The sequence below is a fragment of the Sinohyriopsis cumingii genome, chromosome 11 (genome assembly GCF_028554795.1).
Source record: "Sinohyriopsis cumingii isolate HCF-2022 chromosome 11, ASM2855479v2, whole genome shotgun sequence".
NCBI classification, from domain to species: domain Eukaryota; kingdom Metazoa; phylum Mollusca; class Bivalvia; order Unionida; family Unionidae; genus Sinohyriopsis; species Sinohyriopsis cumingii.
Genome location: NC_142971.1, coordinates 45,050,313 through 45,065,360, shown reverse-complemented (window position 1 = coordinate 45,065,360; position 15,048 = coordinate 45,050,313). Strand labels below are relative to the sequence as shown.

Genomic DNA, 15,048 nt, shown 5'->3' with positions numbered 1-15,048 from the left:
TCTGAACCAAACGCTGATAGCATAACCGAAAAAGTAAAACTAATGTACCTGTTTGTAAGTCAGCAGCCCCCCAAAATGCCCACCCACCTGATTGTATTTACTATAAAACTCTCTAAACCGTTGCACAGGACCTATGAAAATAAGATAAATGAAACGTGGAGAAAAAACAACAACACCCACAACGAAGTGAAAGCTTTAATTGCGAAAATCACGTTGCTAATGAGTTATGACACCAAATGCCATTTATATATTTAATTAATTCACCATGTACCCCACCCCCACTACAAGTGACCTACATTATTTGTCTGTCTGTCCATATAATTAAGGCCAAGTATATATATATATATATATATATATATATATATATATATATATATATATATATATTATATACATCACTGTCAACAACGACTGATACGACATCATAGATAATTTACAATGTAGTTGATTTGGCATATTTACTGATGGGTTATTTACTTTTTTTTTTTTTTTTTTTTTCTTCTCTTTTGTACGTTTCTCGCATATGTAGTATCAGGTTATTGGAATTTTGACAAACTGAAAGTAGGTAGCACATTTTTCAGGAAATGTGATTGTTCAATGTGACGTAGAGGATTGTTTTATTTTACGAAGGGGTTTAGGCTTGTCCATCAAGTGAAATTCCATGATTATCTACCTAAAGGAACGTAAATCAGCCATGACTTAAAGTCCTAAATATATTATATATCTTTGTGCTACACAAAACAAGATGCTACCTTAAAAGACGACTGGTGCATTTAAGTAGTAAGAAATCACCTTGCTCCTCTCCGGAAAATAGTCTGCATGTTCCGTAGTTTTTGCAAGTTGGTGTGCATTGAAGTTACAAGCATCAATGGAGGTAGGTTGCTGTAAAGTGTTTGTAAGGGTTTTATGTTTTATATATTCCAAAATAAAATCTCATTTTGGTACGAAAGCAAATTCATTTTTGTTGGTTTCGCACAGCATCGCGAATTATATCGGAGTGTTTTTCGATATATTTTCACGTCACCGGCTAGAAATGTAGCTACAGTTACCGAATTCGTTTCGTGCATGAATGACTTGAGCATACACTGTATGATACAGCGAAAACACCATTCATTTGATACATGCGTAAAATTTCTCTGTATATCCCGGAGACATATAGTACTAATATTAGTACCCTTACTCGTACCTCGTGGACCTCAACCACAACAAATCAAGTTGAGGCTACGACATCATAGCTAGGAGACATACTGTTTAGCGCGGATCTTAAGCGATGGGCGAAAAAGTAAATAAAGACGCTTAGCTTAAAAATATTATATATGTCTATTTTTACTTTATTAAATGCATTTAATTTCTAGTTTAAATCGGATGATTGCGGGAAACTGTCAATAAACAGGCGCCATGTAGACTCCAGTTCTGAGTTAGGCCTAGTCGCAGAATGAAAGCGATGAATGTAACATACATTCTCCAAGTCGATTTACTTTGTGTAATATATACATCAAGTTCACAATATTAGGTTAAGAAATACTGTCATACAAATATTATTCGGTATTATCGCGATAACCTAATATTGTGAACTTGATGTATATGTTGCACAAAGTGTAAATCAACTTGAAGAATGGATGCTACATACATCGCCTTCGTTCTGCCACTAGTACCGTCCGGCAACAGAAACTTACCAGAGATAATTAGAGCAATATTAGGTTAAAAAATGCCATCATACACATTGTACGGTATTACCGCGAGATTTCATCGTACTTTATTGATAAAACGTCAGACTCGTGTGCTACCTGTGACTGGGGTGGGGAGGGTGCTTGGCGCCGGTATTGCGGTGAGAATGGGACCACAGACTGTTTAAATAACTCTAGGTGTTATAAAGAAAAGTAATCATGTACAATGAAATTTTAAAGTCATCACCAGTCAACTGCAAAAGCCAGTAAAATTTATGGAAAAGAGCAACATTAATATACTTAACATTTTGACTTTTATCTTACTATATAATCGATCTGCTACTTCCTGACAAATACGGTAATCATGTGAACTGACTCTTGCATGACATTACTGAACTTTATCAGAAGACAAATTGGCTAACCAATTTGTTACAGCTATCAGTTTTAAGAAGATACAGCTTCTTTTTGAGAAAATGGGTTCAGCCATGTTTGCAAACAGTGATATTCATGGGTGGATTTTTACAATAATGTATTTGCTAGTAATCCCCACATTTTCCCAAAATTAAATGGTGGTTTAGATCTAGTAATTTCTAGTTAACTAGTGTATACAAGATAAGCACATGATAGGTGGCACAATTCAGAAATATACCAGCAATATTATAGGAAGCAAGGACACATATTATCCACCCTTTCGTCGTGAGTTCAGCACCATAACAGCTAAATAAGTGACTCTGCTATCTGGCAATTTACTATCCAATTTTGGATATTATCCCAATGCCGATTAGCTCCGAGGACACATCGTTATGTTAAAAATAACACAACTAGTTCCAATTAACACTCAGCCCCATTAGGCCATTACTTTGTTTCCTTTCATGACTTGCTAAGGTTAATCTCTGTTTTGATTGGAAATGAAACTAATAATTCTTAAAAAATAAAGGGTTAACATCTGTTTTTAAATGGAGAATTGCTTATGCTTTTTGGAGCACTTCCATTGTCAGATCTTTAGTTTCAGAGTTGCATGTTGTCAAGCACTTCAGTTTTGGAGGTAAGTAAATATTGCATGTAGTCTGTAGTCCCATAATGCATAGATAGAAGTTATTGGTTTTGAAAAACACCGGAACTTGTGAAATTTGGTTCTGAGTTTTGGATGAGACCATTTTTGTTACAGTGCTGAGCCTTATGGGAACAGTTACATGCCACATGTGAACAAACATTAATTCTGCATCAACTTTATTAGCATTCTCCTTTCACTTGACATGTCAGTGTCAACAACACAAAACCAACCGAAGAAAAGATTGCCAACATTTGAGTTAATCAGAATTTGAATATGAAGAAATGCACAGTAAGCAGCTTTGAATGATAATAACAATAATCGTTATCATATAATTGTTTACAATAATGGAAATTTTCTTTCTGATTTATTTCACTTCTTCCAGATGTTATCTTGAACACAATTTTAAATGTTACTTGAATAGCTCACCTTTAGTGTCTCATTTGTGATTGTGTAAAATGTAAATCATGTATTTATTTATTTATGTATTTATTTATTTTTAACCCCCACATTTAAGCTTGTGCCCAAAATAGTATAACATCATTCATATATATATATAATCAAGTAAAATGTTCATTTCATTCTTAAGCAGGGTAAAGTAATATTTTTTTAAATACATAAAAAATTAAAAAAATTGCCGCTTATTTTAATTGTGAATAACCCTGTTGGTTAATTGTAGAATTTTCTGCATCTACAATCAACACCACCAGATCGCTGATAAGAATTTTATCCGTTTGTACATTGTTTTCAATTCAATGGTAACATCATTTTGCAAGTCTGGCTAAGATATTGTGAATATGGTTACGTAAGGAAACAAATTTGATGCTATTATTGGGGGAGAATATATTGTCTGGATTGGAGTAAAGTTAAACTACGTTTTGGCCAAGTAAAAATGATCTGCACTGTCAGGGTTTGTTGGTTAAACCTTTTTTTTTCTATTTGTATCTTTAATCTACAAATAACACCTGGATGTACTGAACTGCAACTGCAGTATGGTTAAACAGAATAATACAGACTGATATAAAATATAGACTACAAGAGCAAACAGGTGAAAATATATTGCAATTATTTCACTCTTGCAAATTTTGCAATATTTATTCAACAATATTTTATTTATTTACAAGAAGCAAATTATTTTGAATTCCAAAGTGATTTTTCTTGTCCACACATATAAAACGGTGTCTGAGCGTTGATTTTACCTCTGATGATCAAGCTGTCAGTTCACAAGCCACACTCTCTATTGTATATGCCTTAATGTGGCTATATTGAAATGAAATTAAATATGCAATTTTTTAATCTGTATGCTAACCAGGAATGGACACTATGCCAAATTTATTAAATATCAATTGCTGTGTTATCTTTATCAATTATAATTTGAAAGGATTTATTGAAAGGTTATGTATGAAAAAATTTCAGTATTAAATCTAGTGTACATCAGAAGAAAGCCAGCTCTGTACTTGACGCTCCATGCCAAATATTAGTCTGCAGCAAGGTAATTCTTCATTTTTAAATGTCATATGGGATGCATAAATTCTAGTTAGAAGTAATAAAAATGAACCTAATTAGACAATTAGCTTCATATTTTTCATTTAGACTCCTAATTTCATCAAGAAATATGACCAGTTGTACCTTGCATCACAGTATTCACCATCAGCACTCACAAGAATTGACTGTTATAATGTACCTTCAACAATTACCACATCTAGACCAGTGGTTCCCTACTGTTTAGAGTGCAAGGACCCTTACTTAACTACAAAAATTTTGTGGACCCCTTTGAATAACCTTGTGCCTCCCCAAGGGTCCATGGCCCACGGATTATGGGAACCATTGTTATAGATTATTCATAACTACTGCAGTGTATATATCTACAGCCAGGAGCCTTAAGCAACACAGATTACTGCCTATGTTTTACAGCTGTTTCAAGACTTCTTATATGCTGCATGTACTATAAAATAAGAAAAAAAGATATTTTTATACAAATAATGGTTAATATGAGTTGGAGAGTTCAATCTCATTCTTTTTACAAGTGAACTAGAATATTAGAGTGGGCTAATTAAGAGTAAAATCTAGTATGTTTGTATTATTTATTATAAATGTCATGATCATTCACTCTATCATGGGTCCCCGAGTGGTCTAAAGCACTCACCGTTCCAGATCACTGCCATCTCACCTCTGTCTGCGTGGGTTCGAGTTCAGGGCTCGGCTAGCGTGGGTACGTGGGAAAGCCTGCCAGTAGCTTCTCATGGGTTGGTGGTTCTTCCCTGGGTTTCCCAGGGTTCTTCCTCCACCAATTATACTGACCGCCATGTATAGCCTATCTTGTGCTGAAAATGGCGTTAAACCCTAGAACAACAACAACAACAACACTCTATCATGAGGTGGCCAGTTTCATCTGTTACTAACCTAATCAACACAATGCAGGAAAAAATGGACATTAAATTTTTCATTTTGTTTAAAATATAAAACTCAGAATAATGTTTGATAAATTTAAATAGATTAACTCATTTTAGCTAACTCGGCTAGTTAGGATAGGTAATTGTCAGCACCTGCTCATTCAGTGACCATGCTTGCTCACATTGATTTCATAATATTTGGTGCAACGACATGGTCATGATTTTGTTCTACTTTAATTACTATTGCAACTGTATTATGGGTATCATTGATATCATTAATAAGTTTATCTTGGGCAATAAATGAATAATCACAAACAGGATTTGTATTTTAATTCTTCACATAAAGATGGAAGCTAACTCTAAAACATGGCCTCTGCCTTTTAAATGCTCATTACAGTTACATATTTGTTTTCAATGTTTCATTACCTCCTTTGCCACATTATCACATAATATGATATGCCTCAATTCAATTCAGTTTCATATCTCAACAAACTTTTAAATGACCATTGGTTAGTTATTTCTAGCGAATTTTATGCCAAATGACAATTTACAAGCATTTTACCAACTCTAATGTAAGAAATATGCCATCTGAGTTGCAGTATACTAAACCTTAGGGATTGACAGTGTGGTTAAGGTTGTGACTTAGGATTGATTTCATTTCAAATGGGGATATGAAGTCATCACAAGGACTAGACAGAATTCAATTAGTCTTTACAGCTGATCAGATAATCTCAAGTTAAGATAACATTTCCTTTAAAAATCATTACTTGTTGGATTAATTCTTGGCCTGAAACAGATTATAAATGTAGTGAATTTAACCCAGACTGGAATAATTTGTTCTCTTGACATTGATGACATCACAGGTAAAGACAACTAATTAAAAATAATTGGAATATTCTTTAACAGTACTGCAAGACACTAATTTATTCTCCATAAAATAAACCTAAAATGACATTCATTTTCAGATAAACACATTTGTAAATAAGGAGGAATATAAATTATTTTGTATTACTAATGAAATGGGAGTTGAAATCAAAGGTTTTACCAAAAATTAAAGACAGGGTTTGTGGATAGCTGATTAAGAAAAACCTATAATTTTCAATATAATCTTTTAGGGCACAACATTAAAAAAATTCTAGTGGCATGATAATGGTCACAGGGATATAATTTTGAAGTTTGACAAAATTTTAATTTAAAATTCAATAGCAATAAAATATGTTCTACCATTCATTAATTAATATTATTGATATTATTATTATTACCATTATATATATTAAACTGTTGAAAAGCCATTATGTTCTTCAGTGTCATCATCAGAACTTGTCAATATTAATGATATTGACAAGTTGTCTCCACTGAAATAGTCAACCATTCTGAACTGATTTTAATGGAATTTTCAGTGTTAATTATGTAATATGTCCATCTTTGTTTTTATTATGTGTATTTCGAAACTAAAGTGTCACTTTAATACAACGGATGAAATCAAGTCTCAAAATGAACTATGAGCTGGTTTTGCCCCCCTCTCCTCACATTTTCCCACCCCTCTTCTTTCCAACTTCTGATCCATTATTTTGTATTAAAATTGAGGTGCCCCTTGAGGACAGACACCCTCAAACATGGTGAGTGGCTGGTAAGTGGAAAAACTTTAAAATTTACTTCCCATGAGTACACACAGAGTTGGGTTTATAGATATAAATCTTATGATTGTTTGCTGATTTCTAGATTTTAACACATTTGTAGTTGTTCCAACATTATACTGACAAGTGCCTATTAGTTTAATCCATAAAAGGATGTAAGTAACCTGATTTTTCTTACTTTTTTTGTGTTAAGTTTTAGTCACTTCAGTAATTACTAGCTTTTATTAGCACTTATAATTATCAAGATAACAAAAGTCACTGTGAAGTATCATTGTTTAGCTTCAGTAGCCATATTATCAATGAAGGAAAATTGTAAAGTTTTTCTTGCTGGCCTCCTCATAGATTATAAAATGTATTTGAAAGGGTACCCGATTGAAACCAGTCGATCAGGTGACAAGTTCACTTCTATTGTACACACTGAGCATATATTGTGCCGTTAAAAAATAAGGTGATGTAAAAAAAGCAGAATGTTGTAGGATAATTCTTACTTTAAAGGAAAAGTGGAAGTAAATTGAATTAATTAAAGGAATGCAAGTCCTTTGAACACTTTCTAGCTAAAGCTACTTTTTATTGGTCCTTGCCAGTGCTAATTGCAGGGTTATTTTAAGCTCAATGTTGACTCTCAAGCTTTTCATTGAGCGTCCATTTTGGTTTCATGTTGGCAGCTAAAGTCACAGTGAATAGATTCGAGTGCAACTTGCCCAGTAGTACATGTTTCTCCCTTAGCTCGAATACATCAGTTGATTTTGTTATCAATAGGTCCAATGTCAAAGTCACTCTTCAGTTTTTATACCAATAGAAGAAGGAAACTTCAGCTGTATGTTGATTTAATTTATCTATATCAAATAAAGGCCAAAATGTCGAGTGAACAAGTAGCCAGATTGTGAACAAGAACCACAAGACTGCAGATTGAATAAGGAAAGACGAAGGAAATAAAGTTTATAATTTTGCCAGTAAAGTCTTGTCTCACTTTTATCACTGCAGTCAAAGGAATAATTTCAAACACTTGTGCAGTTATTTAGAACGCATTTTTTCCTGAGCTGTGCACAGCGTTTGCAGGAAAGTCCTGTTGAACAGTTGAAAGACCAACAACCTCGAGTTCATGTATCACATTGTGTTTAATATCAGCTGCAACAGCTCATTAGCTCAGGTACTGCTATAGCTGCACCGATTTTGAAAGAATGACCCTAGTACTCTGAATCATTCACAGATAATAAATGTCTGATATAATTAATGAATTTGCCAAATGTGAGTAAAGAGTTGTCATACTGCTTATTAATGTACTTCATAGATTTAACAGGATATGATGACATGTTTATCTGTATGTTAATGCATATGCCCTGTCAAAATTGTGTATGCAAGATCACTTTTTAGCATGATTTGTTCTGGGAAAACTGAATGTCATTCATATATGAATCATTTGTTAATATAACCATGGAACTTCTTACTGAAAATTCTCTGCAGACTGGAAATCCAAAGAATGCCATGACACATACACTAGATATTGAAGAATCTGCATAATTGAGGAAAACACCACAATTCAGCAATTCTCAAATTTTGCATAAAATGGCATACATGGGAAAACATTTTGTTAAAGTCACGAGTACTGCTAATTAGCAGTGATGCAAACATCTAGTTCCTTTCAAGATGGGTATGATAATGGGACTCATAAGACAATTACCCCATCATCACAGACTTGCCTTGCATACTGTCCTACTTTACAGTGAAGTTAAAGTCACTGTTGTTAAAATAGATTTTTCCAGTGCATTTGATCTTCTGATGACAACTTAAGTTTTAGATAACAGATTCCACTGATATTTACATTATTGCCCTTACACCCAAATCACACTCTACTGGTTCGAGTTCTGGTCGCTCCAAGGTCAAGGTCACTGTTTCAGAAAAATAGTCCCAGATTACAAATTGAGTTTTAGATAATATAGTTCAACACAAGTTGTTTCCTTTAGGTTGAGAAAGAATCCTTTTGTAATTTAGGGTTAGTAGTTCTGTGGTCAAGGTCACTGACATAAAATAGAATTGACCATCACATTTTATTTCCAGACAGTTACTTCAGTACCACAAAACACATTTGTAGAAAACTTAGAATATCTTTCCTTCTGCTTTGTTGTTGAGGGGATTAATGCCACTTTTCAGCATGTGATAGACTATATATGGTGGTCAGTATAACTGATGGATGAAGAACCCAGAAAACCCTGTGAAGAACCACCAGCACATGGGAAGGTGCTGGCAAGCTTTCTTGTGTACCCACATTGGCTGAGCCAGAGACTTGAACCCATGCAGACAGGTGAGATGGCAGTGATCCATAATGGTGAGCGCTATAGACCACTTGACCACCCAGCACCCATTTCCTTCTGCCAAGATAAACCTAGATTGATTGATATATGACTCATAATGGTCAGAGTAGCTGTTACTATTAACACATTTGGTTTTTACAATGTATTATGTAGCAGACTTTAAATCCTCTTAAACAAATTTCATCAAAACTTTGTAAGTGTTTTATAACCCATTTACATATAAAACATTCTCATTTGTTTGGGAGATGGTAGCAAGAAGCTGAATGCCACTTTTCCAAAAAATTAAATTTTGGCTTTACATTTCATTTCTGTACAGTAACTGAAATTCCTCTTACCAATTTCAAGGAAACTTGTACTTATTTCCCTTTTGTCATAAGATGAACCATGTGATTTTCAGAATTGTTCGCTTTGTTAAGATAATTGTTACTAATATAAGAGTTGGTCCCAACATTTCATGTTTGTGCGGGGACTGTTCATATTTTCCCCATAGCCAATGAAAAGATTGCTATTGATTTTGGGGTCATCTATTTTACTCATGTATATGGACCTTTGTTTCGGGTGTGAAGGTACAACCCCGAAAGTTATTCCAAAAATAATGCATATGTAATAATGTAATACATTATAGAATGGAATGTTTGCAACATTCAAAATTTGGGGTATTTTGTATGTTTGTGAAAATTGTGAACCATTTTAGGTCATAATTACAATGTGTCTTCTTTGGAGAGGGAATAAACTGATAGTTTTCAGTGAATGCAAAATTGGCTGTAATCTTGTTGACAAAGTTCCTTCAAGGTTGTTTTATTTAGAGTTTAAAGATCTGTATGTATTGAAAATAAAGCCATAATTTGCCAAGGTTATAAATGGGTTTTAGTTACCACAACATTTTTTATATCTTTATACAGTAAATGTAAATTGCTTCCTAAATAACCTGTTGTCCTTACCCGTATATTCTATCAAATCCCAACCACTCTGGTGGCCTAGTGGTTAGAGTGTCTGCCTCAGATGCGGAAGGTCATGGGTTCAATCCCCTACCGAGTCATACTAAAGACTTACAAAAATGGTTTTAACAACTGCCTCGCTTGGCACTCAGCATAAAGAGGTTAGTGTTAGGACTGCTTGGCCTGGTATCGGGATAATGTGACTGGGTGGGACAACATGTTACATGTCTGCGGCATGATGCCCTAGTGCTAGACATCACTATAAACTGCCACTCTGCAGACATCATAGCTACATGAGTAAAAAATATGACTGAAAAATTGTTAAAGCTGTGTTAAAAATCCAAATCACACACACACACTATCAAATCCAAATACTCAGCTAGCCAATAGTTTATCCAAGTGTTTTCATTTGTACTCTGCGTATATATACTACAGAAAATAGCATTCAGACAAATATGGCTAAGGCTTTTAGGTATCATGTACTACACTTGTTCTTTTTCAGATCACATAGTAAGTAGGATGATAACCTGCATAAAGACAGAAATGGAGATTTGACATCATTCAAGGTAATAATCTACCAATATTCATAATGCTACATATGATTGGCTCCTACAGGTGTGTTCACCTATTGGCATTTGTATACCTGCCTCCATTTTGAATGCATGCTTAGTGGCAGACACAGACATGAAGAGTAAGTCAGTAATATATTCAAAAACATACACTTAGGATAATGGCCATGAACTTGTATAGTACTGTATGGAAATAAGTGCAAAACTATTCAGTACAAGATGAATGGACTGAACTGGGAAGGTATTCTTAAAAAGTAATTTCTGTCATGAATATTAGATCTATACAATGTTAACTGACCATCAAGATGCATTTCAGAAGGAGTGTAGTTTCCATGAGGTCAGGTGAGCATTGTCTTGCACTTGGTGGGTGTCGTGTGTTGTGCACTTTCTTTCCAAAATTTTGATTAAAGCTTCTCAAAAACCACTGGACCAATCACATTTGTCAGAGAGCATCCAAGCATAAAGACCTTTAAAGTTTTGTATAAATTTTGCTGGTATACCAGTACTAGGTCAAAAACCCACCTTGAAACAACTTCTTATCAACAACTGCAAAACAGAATTTGGCCAGATTTAGCAAAAGCTAGCCTGGGAGTTAAGCAGCAGAGGGGGCGAATCGGACATTTTGTCCAATCGTTATTTTGCTTAATTATTACTTTCTGCAATCAACGATCTAGTATCGTCAGCGCCTGGTAAAAAAAAAACGACGACGTCGTTGGGGGATCGTCCAAACGTCATTTGGTTTAATTAACACCTTCTGCGCGCCGATCCCCAGCGTCGTCAGCGTCCGGTAAGCACATCGACGACCGCGTCGATGTCATTGCCCCCTCTGCTGCTAAGTGGTTATTTACAATGAAAATTATTTACAACTAACCGAATATTTGGTCAAGTCCGATACGATATCGTGTCCGAGGATCATGTAAATTTATCGTTACAAATCCATGTGGGGTCGACTGAGCATGACTAAAAAAGTTTCGAAAAACATTAAAGTCCATGTCACCGCCGCACCATGTCTGCCAAATATTTCGTAGCGTGTGTGTATCAACGCCGTTGAACACAGCAAGAATATTACAGTTGTCTCTAATTACTTTTGGAATCTGAGTGTATCGTTGAGTGACATATATCACGTCAGTGTTTTTATGCCTGCCTCTGGAAAATATCCTAGCTGGGTTTTTTTGATTGTCTAACATAACATCATCGTACACGACTAGATTGTTAACGTCGCCATCAATATCATCAATACCCGGTGCATCATTGATATCCGTAATAAACTCAATAACATTTTTTTTAGCGATCGCTGATGCATTCTCGTTGAAATCTTTCAACACCTCGTAGCATCGTTGATCATCTACGCTAGGAGCAACCAAATACAACTTATCCCACTTCATCCATCTCATTATTAAATTGAGTAACAATTGCGTCTTGCCGGATCCAGATGGTCCGATGATAATCATCCGGATCGAGTTTGGTAACGCTGCAACATGCTTAACTGGTTCTCTTGTTTTAGTCGCCGAAAAATCAATTATATTCATATCTCTATACATAAATTATGGATCTATATTGTGTGAAGTGTAGAGTGCGTACTGGCACAAATGATATGACAACCGTTACGACAAGAAATAACAGATCGGCGCTTACTGGTAAGTGTGTACAATGCGGTACAAAGAAATTTAGATTTATTTCTATTAGACCCGGAGATGTTTTAAAAAAAAGCGAGGAGGTGACATCGCAGCCAAATTGGCAAAACTCCCCGGAACACCGTGGGCAAAGTATCCAGGAGAAAAACACCTCCCAGGATATAACTACTGTGGCCCCGGAACACGATTAGATATTAGACTCGATGCTCAGGATCAGCCCAATCCAGGTGAGTATCCAATAAACGCTATCGATAAGGCGTGTCATGCTCATGATGTTGCTTACAAAAGTAGCGATCTGCAACAGCGTCATATCGCGGATGTAAAATTAATTCACGCGCTAAATGCTATTCCTGATAAATCCGTCAAAGAAAAATTGGCTTCATGGTTGGTAAAATCGGCTATGAAAGGTAAATTAATGATTGGCGCTGGTAATTAATAACAATCATCCAAGAAAAACGATGGATTCCATCTATTATTCTCCGAGAGGATACTGGAAGGGGAAGGCCGCAATTGGTAAGCTTGCAAGCGCTGCAAAGGTAACAAAGACCACTGCGGCTAATTGGTTATCCAAACAGGCTATATGGCAAATCTATCTACCACCGCCTAAACAAATCAACTTCTCGCGCTTTGATGTCAGCGTACCTAATGAAGTTCATCAGGCTGATATACTATTTCTGCCGCATGACAACGGTTACAAATACGCGCTAACCGTAGTTGATGTTGCGAGTCGATACAAACAAGCGGAACCGTTGAAAACAAAGTCAGCAACTGAAGTAGCCGATGCGTTTGAGCGGATTTATCGAAGAGGTCCTCTGCGCTGGCCAAATCTATTACAAGTTGATCCTGGTAGTGAATTTCGCGGCGCTGTTTTATCAACGCTGAAACATCATAGCGTCGCGATACGACGAGGTCATACTGCGCTACATCGTGATCAGGCAATTGTTGAACGATTCAATCGGACTCTCGCTGAACGGTTATTTGGATATCAATACGCGAAGGAATTCATCCAAGAAAAACGATCTCGTGAATGGGTTAAAAGGTTGCCAGGTGTAATTGCAGCGTTAAATAACGAGATTACCCGAGTAATCAACATGAAGCCCAGCGACGCGATTAAATACGAGTATATACCCGGAAATTTAAAAATAAATAGCGTTTCTAAGCCGATTCTTGGCGATGTCACTGTTAGATATCTATATGAACCAGGAGAGCTTGAAGGCGGTAAAAAAAGGGCTACCGATCCTATTTGGAGTGTTACCACACATAACATATCAACGATAACACGATCAACTGGTAGACCACCGATCTATAGACTGGATTCAACTGCTCCTCAGCGCGGATTTACACGCGAGCAACTACAAGTGATACCTAACGATACTCAATTGCCCCCACGTGGTCTTAACTAGCGCCGTTGCGTCTATTGCACTCAAGACAGGTCAACCTCACATTGTTTTTGACATGACCGAGACTGTTATCGATCCTATCCACGGTAAATTGGCGAGTGTCTTTATCCGAATAACGCCAACTCATTATACAATTGCAACTCGCGCAGTGATTATTCTGTTGTTGTCGTAGCGAGATTATTAATTCGGCATCAATATCAAAACGCCGCTGTTTTTTTTTATCCTGTTGGCGGTAACCCGAGAGTTTTCTATCAATGACGCTTGCATCGATGGTGACTTTGTCGCCGGCTTCGTCAGTGACTCCGTCATCGGCTCCGTCAATAACAATTCTTCGAAGCTGATTTATCCTTCGTACTCTGGACACTGCAAGATAGACTAGATTCGACCATTCGATGCGATTATCAACTATCCAAACAATTGTGTCCGTGATGGTTAGTCCCTGCGAGGAATGTATTGTTGTTGCGTATCCTAGCGTCCACGGGGATTTATCAGCACGTAGCGCGTCCTCGACGACACCGATATCAACGAGCACGATATCATTCAGCACGAGAATTTGTTTTTTTGTCCCCGACGCTGTCGGGGCTGGAATTTCAACTTCAATGTTCTGCCGCCGTGTGTCCGCGGGTCTATAACATAACGGCACTGGACGCGTTGGAAACTTTTCCTTATGCAACGTAAACAACTTCCGCTGAAGTGTGTCTCTGACTATCTTTCTACTCGCTACAATCAAATCGTTTGGTCTCCATGTTTCCCAGAATTCATTTAACGGCGTTTCCGGAATCACCTCGCGAATTATTTCACATTGAATTCTATCCGGCTGTAATCTGATTAATTTCTTAACCTCGCGCAGTTGTTCATCAAGTGCTCGGTAATCAGTATCGGTTTCTTCATAATAGTCCACAAAACCCCTTAACCAATCATGTGGACCCTCGCCGACAAATGGTGGTGGTTGGCCATGGTCCCCACACATGATTACCGCTGTATTCGCGCGCAGCAACCACTCAAGAAACATTTGTAAAGTATCTAACGAAACAGTACATATCTCATCCCAGATGATAATGTCGGGAATAAATTTTTCACCCATTCGATCAGGAGTCCACTCACCACCGCTGTATCGAAAAAAGCTGTGATAAGTAACGGCGTCAACATTTCGTTGTTTTATCTCTCGCGCTAGTCTATGGGTTGGTGTAAGCACGATTATACTTGCCCGCGTTCGAAATAATTCAATTGCCCGAGTCGTCTTTCCTGACCCGCCACAGCCGCTTAAATAAACCGTCTTGTGTCTACAAATTGGATCAGAACACGATGGTGCATTAGACCATTCTGATAATTTATCACCGCGTAAGTAGTCGTTCTCAACGGTGACATCTGCTGACGGGGAATAATCGCGTCGTATTTCATTTTTAATTCTCCATGTACCCCAACTCTCGTCCGGACTAGTAAACTC

General features: G+C 36.5%; 1 protein-coding gene across 1 annotated transcript in view; it reads left to right on the top strand.

Annotated features, from left to right (window-relative positions):
* The first annotated feature begins 413 nt into the window (after nt 1–413).
* LOC149788043 (uncharacterized) overlaps nt 414–15,048 on the top strand; it is a 90,463-nt gene continuing 75,828 nt past the window's right edge. The window contains exons 1-2 of the mRNA XM_089973510.1: nt 414–874; nt 10,501–10,564. The gene's annotated coding sequence lies outside the window, so the exon portion shown is untranslated. The remainder of the gene's footprint in view (nt 875–10,500; nt 10,565–15,048) is intronic.